The sequence below is a fragment of the Aquarana catesbeiana genome, linkage group LG05 (genome assembly GCF_042186555.1).
Source record: "Aquarana catesbeiana isolate 2022-GZ linkage group LG05, ASM4218655v1, whole genome shotgun sequence".
In the NCBI taxonomy this organism is placed as follows: Eukaryota; Metazoa; Chordata; class Amphibia; order Anura; family Ranidae; genus Aquarana; species Aquarana catesbeiana.
The window spans coordinates 228161280-228176878 of record NC_133328.1 but is presented as its reverse complement, the minus strand read 5'-3'; the positions used below and the strand labels follow the sequence as shown (position 1 = coordinate 228176878).

Below are 15599 nucleotides of genomic sequence, written 5' to 3'. Positions count from 1 at the left end.
AGGTAAAACAAAAGGGCATTTAGGAAGTTATCAAGGATAGATAGATAAGAAAGTTGATTGAATATATTTACAAAAAACTGAACTGAGAAAGTGTACTGTGCTTATATGAGTAAAATAGGAATAATATATATATATATATATATATATATATATATATATATATATATATATATATATATATATATATAAAATATTTACATACTTGCAATAAAAATGAAATAGTGTATTAGCCAGTTATACATTTTTAAACAAGATTCTTAAGTGGATGATTTATTAAAGTAAGCTTAATTTTCAGTCATCTCTGCAAATGTGTGTCATTCTTTTATACCAAATCAAGTTAGGGGAGCCAGATTTCCTTCTTATTTTTCATTTTATTCATTTGTTATTTATGTTTCCAAGATCAGTATATTATTGATAGTTAAAATACAGCTTTAAGGATGGCCTTTTGTAATACATGTGATAGTTTAAGGTAAACTTACTATTAATTAAACTGAGTCAGCAACATATGTATTACTGTAAAAGTATTGTACTGTAAATGCTTATGCCAATAGTTTGTGCCGCATTGTAAGTATATGCAAGAGTTAATACTACTAAATAAGACCTGTTTGCATTTCTGCTATGCTAAAGAATTGTGTATTGTTGTTGTAGCTATGCCGTGTGCATTTACGGCTTTTAAGACTTCTGTTGTGGCATGTGGCATGGAATACCATGTAAGTCTTAAAGCCTCAAAACAGTTATAAAAGCTATATACCTCTATGAAAATATGAAAACGGAATACATACATACATGCTAATGTGCAAATACTGGTAGAGTTTTCAGCTCTGTAAAATTCTAAAATGGTTGAAAACAGATTTATTTTGCTAACAGTAAATACCTGCCTATACAGTAGAGGTTTTCACCATTACTGGTCAAAAAAACTCCAATACGTAACTGAAATGGTAGGAGGAATATAAATACAAATGATAGCCTTTCATTGGCTTCATACATTTAAGATGTCAGCAGGTACTTAGAATGCTTGAAAGCATGTGTACATTTTAGAGCTCAGCACTTGTTTAGAAGTTGTCATGAGCAACAGTAGGACTTGTTTAGATATGTAAGTTGTAAGTCAAGTACAAATGCCAGGATGTTTAAAGAAGTCAGTTCCATCCCTAAATCGCACACATTTAAATCAGTGAGGTCCATGTCATATCCTAATCAGTTACCGTCTAAGTACTGGTCTGGTGAAACCATCGTCACCAGCACAGTAAATGAGAGAAAATCTCTCTAATGGATCCCCAGATATCAGTCCAAAACTAAGACAAAAGTTTGGATTCATATAAACATTATCAAATCATATTATCATTTTGTGTAAAAAAGGTAACTGGCTACCAAGAGCATCATGGTTGTTTTAGTACTTAGGGACTGCAGAGAATCAGCTACTTTCAATAAAAAAAGACACTGCATTGTAGACTTTCTTTTAGACAGGAAGTTTTACTCAAAAAAACAATTATAAGGATCAAGGCAACCTACCACCAACATTTTTGTTTAAAACAACTAAAACAGTCAAAATGGTGTTAGGTTGCATTGATCCTTATTGTTTTAGTAATCAAAAGCAGTAGCCATTAATACAGTGAGATAAGTGGATCATCAAGGTTCAACGCTAGTATGTAAACCTGTATATGAAATGGACATATGGATACCCCCTTATTTATATAATTACCATCCTAGCATAGAAACTTTGTTTTTATAATAGTAACAAACACACTGTTAAGATACTATATAGATAGATAGATAGATAGATAGATAGATAGATAGATAGATAGATAGATAGATAGATAGATATATCTCTATATATATATATATATATATATATATATATATATATATATATATATATATATATATATCTATTTCACAGAGATATCTAAAAAAATATTAAAGCAATGTAGTTCCTTGTTTAGTATCATGTACACAGCGCTCATTCTTATAAGTGAATTAACAATTAACATACACAGCACCTCCACATCACACAAGAATCAGAAACAAAGGGCTGATTTGTTAGACTGTAAAGTGAAGTGAACCTGAGTCTGATTTACTAGTGTAAGAAATTAACGTGTTCCTTCACTGATTATAAACATCTGATCAGGTAAAAAAAGATCCCTACACATGATTGGCTGTGAAGTGAAAATAGTTGCAGTTCTCTTTATTTTTTACCCCATATGACACCAGTAAATCATGAATTGGTGTCCTTTTCTCATTAAATATCTCATGTTATTGATTGAATGGTCAGCACTGCTGCTGTAATAAACCCTTAGGCTACATTTACAGGTCAGTTAGGTATATACAGTTGATTCTTGCTTCTGGAATCACAAGTGTATGGGAACAACTGTGGCAGGAAACCTTTACTAATAAATGATTTTTACATGGCTATGCGCATGTAATCGCACATGAATCAAATCTTCCAGTGGCCCCTGTAAATGTAGACTTAATCTGTTTTTCAGTAAGTTTGCCTCACTTGATGTTTTCTTAGGCAAATAGGTTTTTGTAAGTATACTGCGATGTTTCTTACCTGGAGTGCCAACAGGTAACTACACCTCCTGAGCATGATGACGTCACGGAGCTGGTGGATGTTAGAGACCTTGCGCACCTCCACCTTCTGTTTGAGGATGCCCCACAGATGCTTCACAATTATCAGCAGAGTGGCCAGTCTGCAATGCAACCTCCTTCAGTTGGATGTTGGGTTGCCTATCTGATAGACCTGATAGGCAAGTCAAGGAGGAAGCAAGGAGTGCACATGAGACATGGCATAGTGTTGCCAGCCTGCAAGAGAAAGCTATTACTGGCAAGATCTCCATGTAGGAAATATTGCAACAGAATCCCAAAAACATGATTTGCCTAAGAAAACTGTATACACTGAGACATGATGCCAAACTTACTGAAAAAAATTATTTGGGTTTAACTTTACATACACTTTAACCCCTTAACACCTGGGAGGTGGTGCGGTTTCCATATTATGTAACCTGACCTATATGATTGTCTCTCACAGCAGTCAAAAGAGTTGGAGTCCATCCTGCTGGCTCCCAATCAGAAGCCAACCAAAAGCTGTCAGTGACAGCTGAGTGTGTTGGGAGTGCGTAGTGAGCATGCTCTCAGCACACAGAGGACTCAAATATGCCACTGCTGGGCATTAAAGCCCACCTTTCTTGCCACCACATATATGTGAGCAGGGCCCTCTTAATCCTCCTGTATCTTATTGTATTATAACTGTATTGTCTCCCTTTTATATTGTAAAGCGCTGCGTAAACTGTTGGCGCTATATAAATCCTGTATCCTGTAATAATAATATGTGTAAATCGGTCAACAAGAGGTTAGCATTTAGTATGTTGTTATTCAGTGAAAGATGCAGTGGATAGTAGGATATGAAGATAATGGGGTTGAGTTACTGGACACAGTGGGGTTGATTTACTAAAATTGGAAAGTGCAAAATCTGTTGCAGCTGTGCATAAAAAAACAATTAGCCTCCAGTTTGTTTGTTTTTTTTTTTTTTTTTGTCAACGCTTAATTGAACAAGCTGACATTAGAAACTGATTGGCTACCATGCACAGCTGCACCAGATTTTGCACTCTCCAGTTTTAGTAAATCAACTCCAGTGCATCCAGCCAGTATGACCTAACATTGCTTGTGAAGTCAATATTCCAGCATTCCAGTGATGAGTCTAAAACTATAGCAACCATTCTTGCTTACAGTGGGAAGAGATCTATAGAGTAAAAACTATCCTGTATTTCTGTAGAAACGAAAACATAGCATTTCCTTGTCTACACCTGCCTAGGGATTGGTGGATCTTTAATACTTTTAGAAAGTTGGCATCATAATTGGCACACTGTAGAAACTCACAAGGTGTTCTATTCAACCCTGACAAAATTACGTTTCCTTTTTTGTGGAGAAAATGATGGATCCCTAGTTGATCTCAGAATCTACGTCATTGTTTGATATTATTTTCACTTCATACCCATATCGTTTTAAGTGAACATTCACTTTGCTAATTGAATATTCTCTACTTAAGGTATTTGTTCAGGCATTACACAAATTTACCCCTAAACCTCTGTCATCCCCTTTAGAGCATGTCCTAGCATTTATTTTAGCTTTCTCACTGTGATGTCATCACCAGGCTTCTAAAATGCATGCTGGGGCAGCATGCCCCCCAAAACTACATTTCCTAAAAGCCTTTTCTCTACACACAATAATGTATAGGCTGGCATTTGGGAGTCAATGAAGCACCATTGTTTTGTAAGAAAGAAATCTATGTACATGGGATAAAGAAGATGGGAGATAGGTGGAATTCTGTTTTTCACTAGTCAGGGCTGACAGTTCTGCTCATAATGTAAGGGTTTTAAGGATAATAAAAGCATTGTGTTGTCAGAACAAATAGTGATTTCTTTCATATCATCAGGTATTTTTCTGCATTTGCATGGATAAAGCACAAGAAAATGTCTATAAATTGCAGAGATGTACTGAATGTTTTTTTTTTTTTTACTATCCTCACCATCCACTTCAAGTGAATTACACCCAATCCCTTCAATAACTTGATAAAGTGGTCCAGTAGCACATGTATGCAGATAAAGGTGTCCTGGTCTCACTATGCTGCAAGCTTGTTATGGGCCAGTTACTCTATATATTATATTTTGGAAGTCAAAGACAGACATTCACCTAGAATTTTCAAAAGGAGGTCATTTATAGCAGCCTACTTATTCTTTAGGTTTTTTGGTTTTCATTTCATCTCATCAGCTTTCTGCATATACACATTCTAGATAAACCTTCAGTGGTGTGGCGTGCTAGCCGTGCTCTATATTTAACCAATAAAGAGATAAAAATGTGATCTTTATAAAGTGTTTATTTTAATTTTGTAATCATTTATACCCCTCAACTTGAAAAAAAGAAAACATCTAAAAAAAAATACAGTGGGTGATTTGATTTATGTTTAAGGTACAGTGCTTTTTAGATTAGGTCCTAAAAAAGGGGATACAGTTTACCTGACAAGCATTTTTTGCCTTAAAGTAGTTGTAAACCACAGATATGAAATGGGAACAAAGCATATCTCTCTATAGTGTGTACTCGTCTCAATTAAGATCACTAAGTGTAATTTCTGTCTGCTGCATCCCTCCTCTGCTATCAGCATGGGTCACTTCTGACAAGTTTTCCTGACGCCAAGAAAAACAATTACAGAGGAGGGAGCCCCAGCTTGACAGCCTCAGCTCAGTTACCCTGAAAGGAACCAAAAGAAAGTCTGCATTTTTTACTTTGAGATACTTGGTACTGAGAAACATGCATCTCACAGTCTCAACAGGTTTTTAGGCCTGACTAAGGCCCCTTTCACACTGGGGCGGTGGGGGCGTCGGTGGTACAACAGCGCTATTTTTAGCGCTGCTGTATCGTCGTTCTTGCAGCGGTATTCGGCCACTAGCGGTGCGGTTTTAACCCCCGCTGGCGGCCGAAAAAGGGTTAAAATTCCTCGTACAGCGCGGCTATAGCCGCGGTATTGCCGCGGTATAGCCGCGCTGTCCCATTGATTTCAATGGGCAGGAGCGGTTTAGGAGCGGTGAAACAAAACCGCTCCTTCACCGCTCCAAAAAAAGCGGTTTGCAGGACTTTTTTCACCGTCCTGCCTGCGCACCACTTCAGTGTGAAAGCCCTCGGGCTTTCACACTGAACAAACAGCGGAGGCTGTTTAGGGGCGGTTTGCAGGCGGTATTTTTAGCACAATACCGCCTGCAAACCGCCCCAGTGTGAAAGGGGTCTTAAAGGAGCCAGCAATCTTACTAAGTGCAGACTCTCTTCAGCAACGAGTTGGAACATTATCGGCATCAATTGCCAGTTCCCACTCTGAGTTATTAGTTAAAGGAGACTCTAAAAATAGGTGGCCTACCATTGCTGACCACCTTTTTTAGAGAGCTAGTTGCTCTGATGCCTCTTCTTACCAGAAACAGGCATATAGCATTTTTTTGGACTGATAATAGCAAAGGTAATCGACCAAGGGAGTGAGAGAGTATATGTAACTTAGTATATGTAACAGCTGCAAAAACATGGAATTCTCATAGCAATGTCTCAGTGACTCAAGCAGGGTAACATGTAACTACATAGCATAGTGTCTATAAGACTATAACAACAGACAGTCTAGCTGAGATTAAAGGAGAAATGTGGGCTTCAAAAAAAACCCCCAAAAAACATACATATTCACCTCCACGCTGCTGCATTTTTCCGATGCGGCAGCTGTACCCTGCTGGCTCTAAGAATGAGAACGGAGTGATCGCATGACCACTGAGTGCTCAGTTCTTGGTCCACTCTGAACAGAGAGCAGTGATTGTCAGTCTCCGCTCACTCTGTGCTCTGCTCCTCAGGTGTTCACTGGAGCAGCGGGCTGGAGAGGGGGTGGAATGGCCATACTCCTTTTTAAAATCAGCAAAACTGCAGAGAAGTCAGATACTTGTATTTCTCCTCATGAAGGAATGTTTGAGATATCACATGACAGTTCATTATTTCTCCCAGCCCCTATACGAGGTTGGAATGGAAAACTTGTCTGGTCATTGGGATGTTCTCATTCAAACATTTCTTACAATGTAATTGTTTGCTCATTTCAGAATAGATTTGCACAACTTCCTTTACTGTACAGCTTTCTTTTTTCCACTTCCACAAAGTGAATTAAGGCTCAGTTCACACTATGGTTTCTAAAAATGTGTGACAGAATCCTATTATTATGAGTTATCCTTCATAAGATTCCTTCACTTCATTAATTTTGTGCCATAGATGCAACATATTTAACTTACTGCCACAGAGCTCACATTGAAGTGTTAGACATGCTGTAGCTGTCCATAGTTGATTGCCAATGTGAATGCATACATTGCAACAATCAAGGAATACAATGTACATTAAAAGTTTCTTCCCAGTGCGTTCTTATGTATGTGTCCAGGTGCTATGCAGGTCCTGGAACCTCTGTGAACACTGCTATGAATTACATTATAGGCTTACTTCTAAACACATGAGAACACCTAGTTTTCTGCTTTTCCCAGCCCCACCCTTTGTATCGTTTCTTCCTTCTGCTTTCAGTCCCTCTCACTGTCAGGAGGCACTTGTCTGTTTTGTTGAAGTAAAACTTGTGCTTTTTGCCACAAGAAAATATATGTCAAGTGGAAATCCCATTCTTTCCTATATGGCTGGCCTGCAACTAGGGACTGCTGTTTAGTGTGAAAAACAAAAGGAAAAAGAGGCCTATTTATATCTACACATCTGTATTACCAGGCTGTTCATAATTACAATTTCAGTGCTGTTCATAATTAAATGGTTGTTGATTTCATAGTATATTTCTGCTTTAAAGCAGTAGTAAACCACAAAAAATTGGGCCGATGCAGGATAATGTTATATCAATATACCTTAAAATGAATCCCTTCTGCTCTGCGCTGTAACCGCTGACAGGACTTGCATCTTCACCTGGTCTTCTTTCCACGATCGCAGGCTGTTTGAATGACCCAGTCACAATGATGCATGCGGGAGTAGTGGCTGCAGTGCAGCTTTCTAAATGGACAGCCAGCTGTCCATTGGAGGCACAGTGCGCATGCTCCAGTGGCGTCACCCGCTGCAACTAAAGTAAATATCTCCTAAACGGTGCACGTTTAGGAGATATTTACAGTACCTAAAGGTAAGCCTTATTATAGGCTTACCTGTAGTTATATATTAAAACTTGGACTTCACTACCGCTTTAAGTGTTTGGACTAGGAGTCTATTCCTGACAAGCTACAATATTCATACAGTGCCAGGCTCTTGGAACTGAGAAAAAAACACTTATTGGATTAGTTAGTGAGCTACATAGCACTAATAAAACCTTTTGTGAAAGTGTATGTATAACCTAAAATTTTTTAAATTTTTTTTTGATAGAGGAAGGATATAAGACCTTGTCGCTATATTTTTTTCTGTCGCTGTCCCATTGAAGAGATTTCATTTCACTTCCCGTCTCTAACACTCAAAAAAAGGAAGCACATACATTGAAATACATGTTTAAGCTGGCCAGCTGCATCAAAGAAATCCCTCAATGGCCAGTCCCTACTCTGCTCTGCAAAATGCAGTGGATATAGTACCAATGTGGGGCAGATAGACCCATAGACACAAGTTGTAGGAGAGCTACAAGGTTCAGGTCTTGCCACTGACCTGCAAGTAATATATGCCTGTTCTCAAATCCCAATAGCTTCTTTATGTACAGTATATGATCCATCAGGTGCTAAAGAGGTGTGTTAACGTTAAAAAACCCTTTGGACAATACTGTATATCCTTTCTAGCAAACTTTACAAAAAAACAGGGATTTTTAGTTCACATGTATTGTAATACATGTTTAGGCTGGCCAACTGCATCAAAGTAATTCCTCTCTGACCAGTTCCTACCTTGCTCTCTACTGTTCTGTTGAAAACTCTAACATTTTGTGTTTTCCATCGCTTTTTGTCTTTGTGACCAATACTAACTGAGAGGGTAAATCTCTCTAGGAGCGGCACAGCAGGGAGACAGAAAAAAAAAGGTTTGACAAAGGTTCTATGCTTCCTATTCTATCCAAAATAAGTTTGCACATGGGCACAAAATCCTGTGAAATAAACCATTTAGGCATTCAAAAATGTAATAATTACCACTGAGAGACTGCTAAGAGCCATAGTATAGGTTTACTGACTTCCGAGCTGTTAGTTTTGGATTTGCTCTGTTGGTCCTACCATTACTGGGGTCATCAGACACCCAGGTAAGGACAATCAAGTATGCTCTAGATGTGTTTTCCTTATATATGCTTTTGTGCACAAGACAGGAAGCTGTTGCTGATAGTAACCTGGTAGACCATTAGTTTTTTTTTTTTTATCCATATTGCAGAAAACAGGTTAAACACCTGAGTATTCTTTTGAAACAGGGCTAGGTATTTACCCTCAGACATGTTTGGCAGATGCTATAGGTTACTGTAGATTGTTACTCTTCTGATATTAAATAAAACCTAAAGTTACAGTGGTGGCAGTGAATGTGTGGTCATTTCCCACACCTTGATGTGTATTTTCCAAAACAAGTTGATTTTGGGAAAAGAAAGTGACCTAAAAGAATGCTGTTTGATTTACAGTATGTGGTCTGATTATGTGTACAGCTGGAATGTGATTGTTTAATATGGGGTCCACTACGCAAAATAACCTACATGTGCAAGTGATATACTAGATTTTATAATGTAAAAAAAAAGATTTTAGTATGTTAGAGGCTTCTAAATAAAGAAATATTCTTGACCGTATTTATCCATGTGTTGTATTTGTTCAAAGATGTTTGCATGTGTTTGGAATCTATGATCAATTTATGTAAGTGAACAGATACTTCAATAACATCAATCAAAGCTGATATTTCAGTAGTAACTATTTTACCAGTGATATTTGCAGTACTTGCAACTAGGGCCAAAACAACTATTCGATTAATCAACAACTAATCGATTCTGAAAATAGTTGCCAACTATTTTCAGAATCAATTAATCGGCCAGCCAATTAGTTGCCCTGCATACTTGTTTATGCATTATTTGTTTACATATCAGGAAATACAGTGCAGCACATAAACAGCTCAGTGCACCACCCATACATGTCAGTAAGTGCCTGAGCAATGCCTCATGGAACATGTAGTCCTTTGCAGGAAGTGAGTGACTCTAAAGACAGAAGTTTTTTTTTTACCTTGCTATAGGGCAGTAATGGCGAACCTGTGGCACACGTGCCACAGCCGTCACCCCAGGGAAAAAAAGCACACACTGACATCCAATCGTCCACACTGCACCGCACCCCCCATCGTGAACTACATCTCCCACAGGTCTCTAGGACCAGCGGTGACGTATTCGAGGTGAGTGTGACTAAGAAGAAGTGGCAGTGACATGTGGGTGGAAATCCACAAATCTCTGGGGTCAGCGGTGACGTGCTGGGAATTACTTAGAGAACATGTGACATGTTAATGTGGAGTGGACATTATGTACAGTTATTATCTTATCAGTCCGAAGCAAAAAGTGTTCACACCGCTCCAGGCATGTTATCCCATGGATCGCCTGCCCCACTCTCAGACATCAGGTGCTAGCTCTGAAAACATGCAGACAATCAAGAAAGGTAGCTGGACGGACACCGAATTAACCTCCCTGGCGATGTGATTATTTCAGATTTTTGCATCTCAAAGCAGTACAATTATTTTGCATAGAAATTTTGCGTTTTATATTGTAAGCCTGTAATTCTTAGCAATAACACACTTAAATCTGTCCACCAAAAGTCTAGTAGATATCCCGGGTATGATGAAGTTTGAAACACACAATCATAAATTACAATATAATAAATAAAAAATAATAATATAATAGTAATAAAATACATTTCCCCACGATGCACTATCGCTCAATTCTGCAAGTGTTATAATTTACTATCGCTGTTTTCTAGCTGGTCTAAAACCACTTTTGACGTAAAGGGACACTTTTTGGTTGCTATGGACAATCTCCAGTTTTCAGGCAGAAAGAACAGTATTTACAATATAAAACTGCATGCAGGGCACTGGACAAAGCACTGGGGACAAAGGGGATGTGAAATGATTTCATACAGTACTGTAATCTGTAAGATTACAGTGTACTGTATGTGTTATGAATTTTCACTTTTTTGAATTTGCCGCCAGGCTCGCAGGGAATGGAGCCCGGCACAGAGAGGCTTCGGGAGGGGGACAGAGCCCGCAGACACAGCGGGGGGGGACATTACAGGATCCTGGGGACAAGGTAAGTATATGCACCAGGATCCTGAGATGTAATCCCGAGTGTGGCTCGGGGTTACCGCTAATGGTGCTGAAATGTAACCCTTGAGCCACACTCGGGAAAACTGCCAGGGAGGCTACCAACTTTATTGTGCATAACTGAGTAAAATCCAAAACAGTCAATCCATGGACAGAAGAGGTACAAAAAGAACAGCTAGCTTCTTAGAGGCAGAGGCTCAAGCTGCTCACCTGCTGGTGGGTACCTTGCCCTTTCGACTCCTTCCTGTCCTGTTTCACCTCCTTAATCCTGGCCCTGTCTCTAGGTCAGGATCCAGATTAACCCCCAAAATTTGGATTACATTTATTTTTTTCTAAAACAAAAATAAATAAATTACATTTTAAACAGCAGTTCTGGGAATTGTGCCCCATCATTGGTATCATTGGGCCTCATTATTGGTATTATTATTATTATTATTATTATTATTATGATACAGGATTTATATAGCGCCAACAGTTTACGCAGCGCTTTACAATATAAAAGGGAGACAATACAGTTATAATACAATAAAATACAAGAGGATTAAAAAGGCCCTGCTCAGAAGAGCTTACAATCTAATAGGGATGGGCAGGTGTTACAAAAGGTTGAAAGTGTGTTGAATGAGCTGATGGAAGTGGTAAAAGATTAGTTGGAGACGTGATAGGCTTTCCTGAACAGATGATTTTCAGGGATTGCCTGAAGGTAGCAAGAGTAGGGGATAGCCGGACAGGTTGAGGTAGCGAGTTCCAGAGGATGGGAGAGGCTCTGGAGAAATCCTGGAGATGAGCATGGGAGGAGGAGACAAGAGAACTTGAGAGTAGGAGGTCTTGAGAAGAGCGGAGAGGACGATTTGGGTGATATTTGGAGACAAGATTGGTGATGTAACTCGGGGCAGAGTTGTGAAATGCTTTGTATGTTGTGGATAGCATTTTGAATTTAATTCGCTGGGTGATTGGGAGCCAGTGTAGGGATTGGAGGAGAGGGTTGGCAGACACTGAGCGGTTGGTAAGGTGTATAAGTCTGGCAGTAGCGTTCATGATAGACTGAAGAGGGGATAGCCTATGGAGAGGCAGGCCAATGAGAAGGGAGTTGCAATAGTCAAGGTGAGAGATAACAAGGGATTGAATGTGGAGCTTGGTGGTTTCATTTGTTAAAAAGGCGCGAATTTTAGAGATATTACAGATGTGAATTCTACAAACTTTTGACAACGATTGGATTTGAGGCTGAAATGACAAGTCAGAGTCTAGGGTTACACCTAGTACCCTGGCGTGAGGGGAGGGACTGATAGTTGCATTGTTGATTTTGATGGAAAAGTCTTGGAGGGGGACAGGGGCGGGGGGGAATATTAATAGCTCAGTTTCGAGATTTTGTTTAAGGAAGTGGTGCGACATCCATGCTGATATGTCATGTAGTAAGTTAGTAATGCGAGAGGAGACTGAATGAGTGAGGTGAGGAGTAGACAGATTTGTGTGTCATCGGCGTATCATTGGTATTGAAAGCTGTGGGCGGTTATCAAGTGAGGGAGGAGGTGTAGATAGGGAAGAGAAGGGGTCCAAGAACAGGGCCTTGGGAGACCCCCACAGAAAGGGGCAATGGAGAGGAGGAGACAGAGTTGTAGGTGACACTGAAGAAGCGCTGTGATAGATAGGCAGAGAACCAGGATAGAGCAAGAGGCTCTTGGAGGCCAAGGGAATGTAGTTTATTGAGAAGGAGCAGGTGGTCAACAGTATCAAAGGCTGCAGAGAGGTCAAGTAGTAGGAGTATGAAGTACTGGCTGTTGGTTTTAGCAGTTAGTAAATCATTAGTGAGTTTTAGTAAGGCAGTTTCCGTGGAGTGCTGCGAGCGAAAGCCAGACTGTAAGGGGTTAAGAAGGTTATTTTCACTGAGGTAGGAGCTAAGACGTTTGTAGACTAAGCGTTCTAGAAGTTTAGAGGTGAATGGGAACAATGAGATGGGTCTTAAGTAGTTCAGGTTGGTGGGGTCCAGTGAGGGCTTTTTAAGTATGGGAGTGATCTGCGCATGTTTTAGAGGGGAGAGGAAGGTGCCACTAGAGAGGGAGAGATTGAAGATGTGAGTGAGGGAGCATAGGTTAGAAGAGGAGGGTGACCACAGTAGTTGTGAGGGAACAGGATCCAGGGGACAATTGGTTAAGTGGGCTTCTGAGAAGAGTTTTGTAACCTCTTCAGTAGTAGCCAATTCAAGAGAGGATAGTGTTGAATGTACTGTTAGGCAACGTATGTTGGGTGGTGAAGAAGTACGCACAGTGGAGGTGCCCTCACAAATTTCATCAATCATTGGGAAACATTGTGCCCCATCATTGGTGTTATTGGGCCTCATTATTAGTGACATTGGGAAACATTGTGCCCCATCATTGAGGGGAATAGTGCCCCATCTTTAGTTTCATTGGGAGGAATGAGTGCCCCTTCATTGGGGTGAGCGGGGGGAATTATGCCCTATTGAATGTATAATTGAAAGCTCTGTTATTGTGTTTTTCTTTTAAGACAAAAACTGTTTATTAGTTTGGACAACTGTACAAGTTGTTTTTTCTAAACTAAAACCTTGGTATTCGGGTTTAATTGCAGTGTTGGCTTTGAAAGAAATACGTTGATTTTGTGTTGCAATTTGGGCACTCGGGCTCAAAAAGATTTGCCATCACTGCTATAGGGGCACTCTATACTATAATTTGCAGGGCTGCTCTGTGCATAAACATTACACAGAGCAGGTAAGTATAATATGTTTATTGTTTAAAAAAAATCACTTTAAAGACTTTGTGCAGGGAAGATCAGCATCTGAACCCAGAGAACATGGTGGCTGATAGACTGGAGGTAATATAAGGCAATACAGTTACATTTAAAGTAAACTTTTACAAGTATTGTGCATTATATTTAAATAATCATATCCATGAAAAAAAAAAGGCTCAGCTTTTAGTACTTCTTTAACCACTTCAATACAGGGCATTTATATACCCTTCCTTCCCAGACCAATTTTTAGCTTTCAGCGCTCTTACACTTTGAATGACAATTACTCAGTCATGCAACACTGTACCCAAACAAAATTTTTATCATTTTTTTTCATACAAATAGAGCTTTCTTTTGGAAGTGAAAAAAGAGAGAAAATTAAAAAAAAAAAAAACACGTTTATTTAGTTTCTATGATAACATTTTGCAAGTAAGTAATTTTTGTTCATAGATTTGGGCCAAAATTTATACTGCTACATCTCTTTGGCAAAAATAACCCAAATTAGTGGATATTATTTAGTCTCTGTGAAAGTTATAGAGTCTTCAAGCTATGGTGCAAATCATTGAAAATTGATCACATCTGATCACACCTGACGCACTGATGGCCCATCTCATTTCTTGAGGCTCTGAAATGTCAGAAAAGTACAAATACCCCCCAAATGACCCCTTTTTGAAAAGTAGACAGTCAAAGGTATTTAGTGAGAGGCATGGTGAGTTTTTTTAAGTTGTAATTTTTTTCCCACAATTCTTGGGAAAAATTAAGATTTTTTTTTTCACAAAATTGTCATAATAACAATTATTTCTCACACACAGCATATGCATACTTCCAATTACACCCCAAAATACATTCTGCTACTCCTCCCGAGTATAGCGATACCACATGTGTGGGACTTTCATACAGCCTGGCCACACAGAGAAGTCCAACATGCAGGGAGCACCGTTAGGGGTTCTATAAATTACACCTCTAATTTTTTAACAACCTATTACATTTGTGAAGGCCCTGGAGCACCCGGACAGTGGAATTACCCACAAATTGACCCCATTTGGAAAGCAAACACCCAAACGTCTATTCTATGAGGCTTAATGAGTCTTTTGAACGGTTCATTTTTTTCCACAAGTCTTCAGAAAACGTGGGAAGAAAATTAAAACGTATTTTTTATTTTACACAAAGTGGTCAGTTTATAAGATATTTCTTACTCAAGGCATGTATATAGCAAAAATGACACCCCAAAACACATTCTGCTACTCCTCCTGAGTATGGCAATACCACATGTGTGAGACTTTTACACAGCCTGGCCACATACAGAGGCCCAACATACAGGGAGCACCATCAGGCGTTCTAGGAGCATAAATTACACCTCTAATTTAGTAACGACCTATTACAATTTTTAAGGCCCTGAAGCACCCGGACAGTGGAATTACCCACAAAATGACATCATTTTGGAAAACAAACACCCTAACGTATATTCTATGAAGCATTATGAGTCTTTTGAACGGTTAATTTTTTTACACAAGTCTTCAGAAAACGTGGAAAGAAAATGAAAATCTTTTTTTTTTACACAAAGTTGTCAATTTATAAGATATTTCTAACGCATAGCATGTATATAACAAAAATTACACTCCAAAACACATTCTGCTACTCCACCTGAGTATGGCGATACCACATGTGTGAGACTTTTACACAGCCTGTCCACATACAGAGGCCCAACATTGAAGTAGTACCTTCAGGCGTTCTAGGGGCATAAATTACACCTCATTTCATTCCTACCTATCACACTTTTGAAGGTCCTGGGACCCATGCTGCATCCCCTGATGTAAGTATGATTAGGGAAAAAAAAGAAGGCTACTTTCATGTTGATCCATGCATATGTGTTTTTGCTGCGATTTTATCACGTTTGCGGTGTGGTTTTTAAAGGACATGTGAATGCGAACCTGCACCAAAAACGCATTGTGGATGCATATTTGCCACGTTTTTGCCGAGTTTTTACCACGCTTTCGATTGCTTTCAGTGGGAAGGTGCTTTTTGATGCATTTCTTTGACTCCCCAATCATGCCCTAAAAATGCTGCTAACAGGACTTTTTGTCACC

The 15599-nt window shown here is 39.1% G+C and overlaps 1 protein-coding gene across 10 annotated transcripts in view; it reads left to right on the top strand.

Annotated features, from left to right (window-relative positions):
* IKZF1 (IKAROS family zinc finger 1) overlaps positions 1-15599 on the top strand; it is a 216972-nt gene that overhangs the window by 3218 nt on the left and 198155 nt on the right. The window lies entirely within an intron of this gene.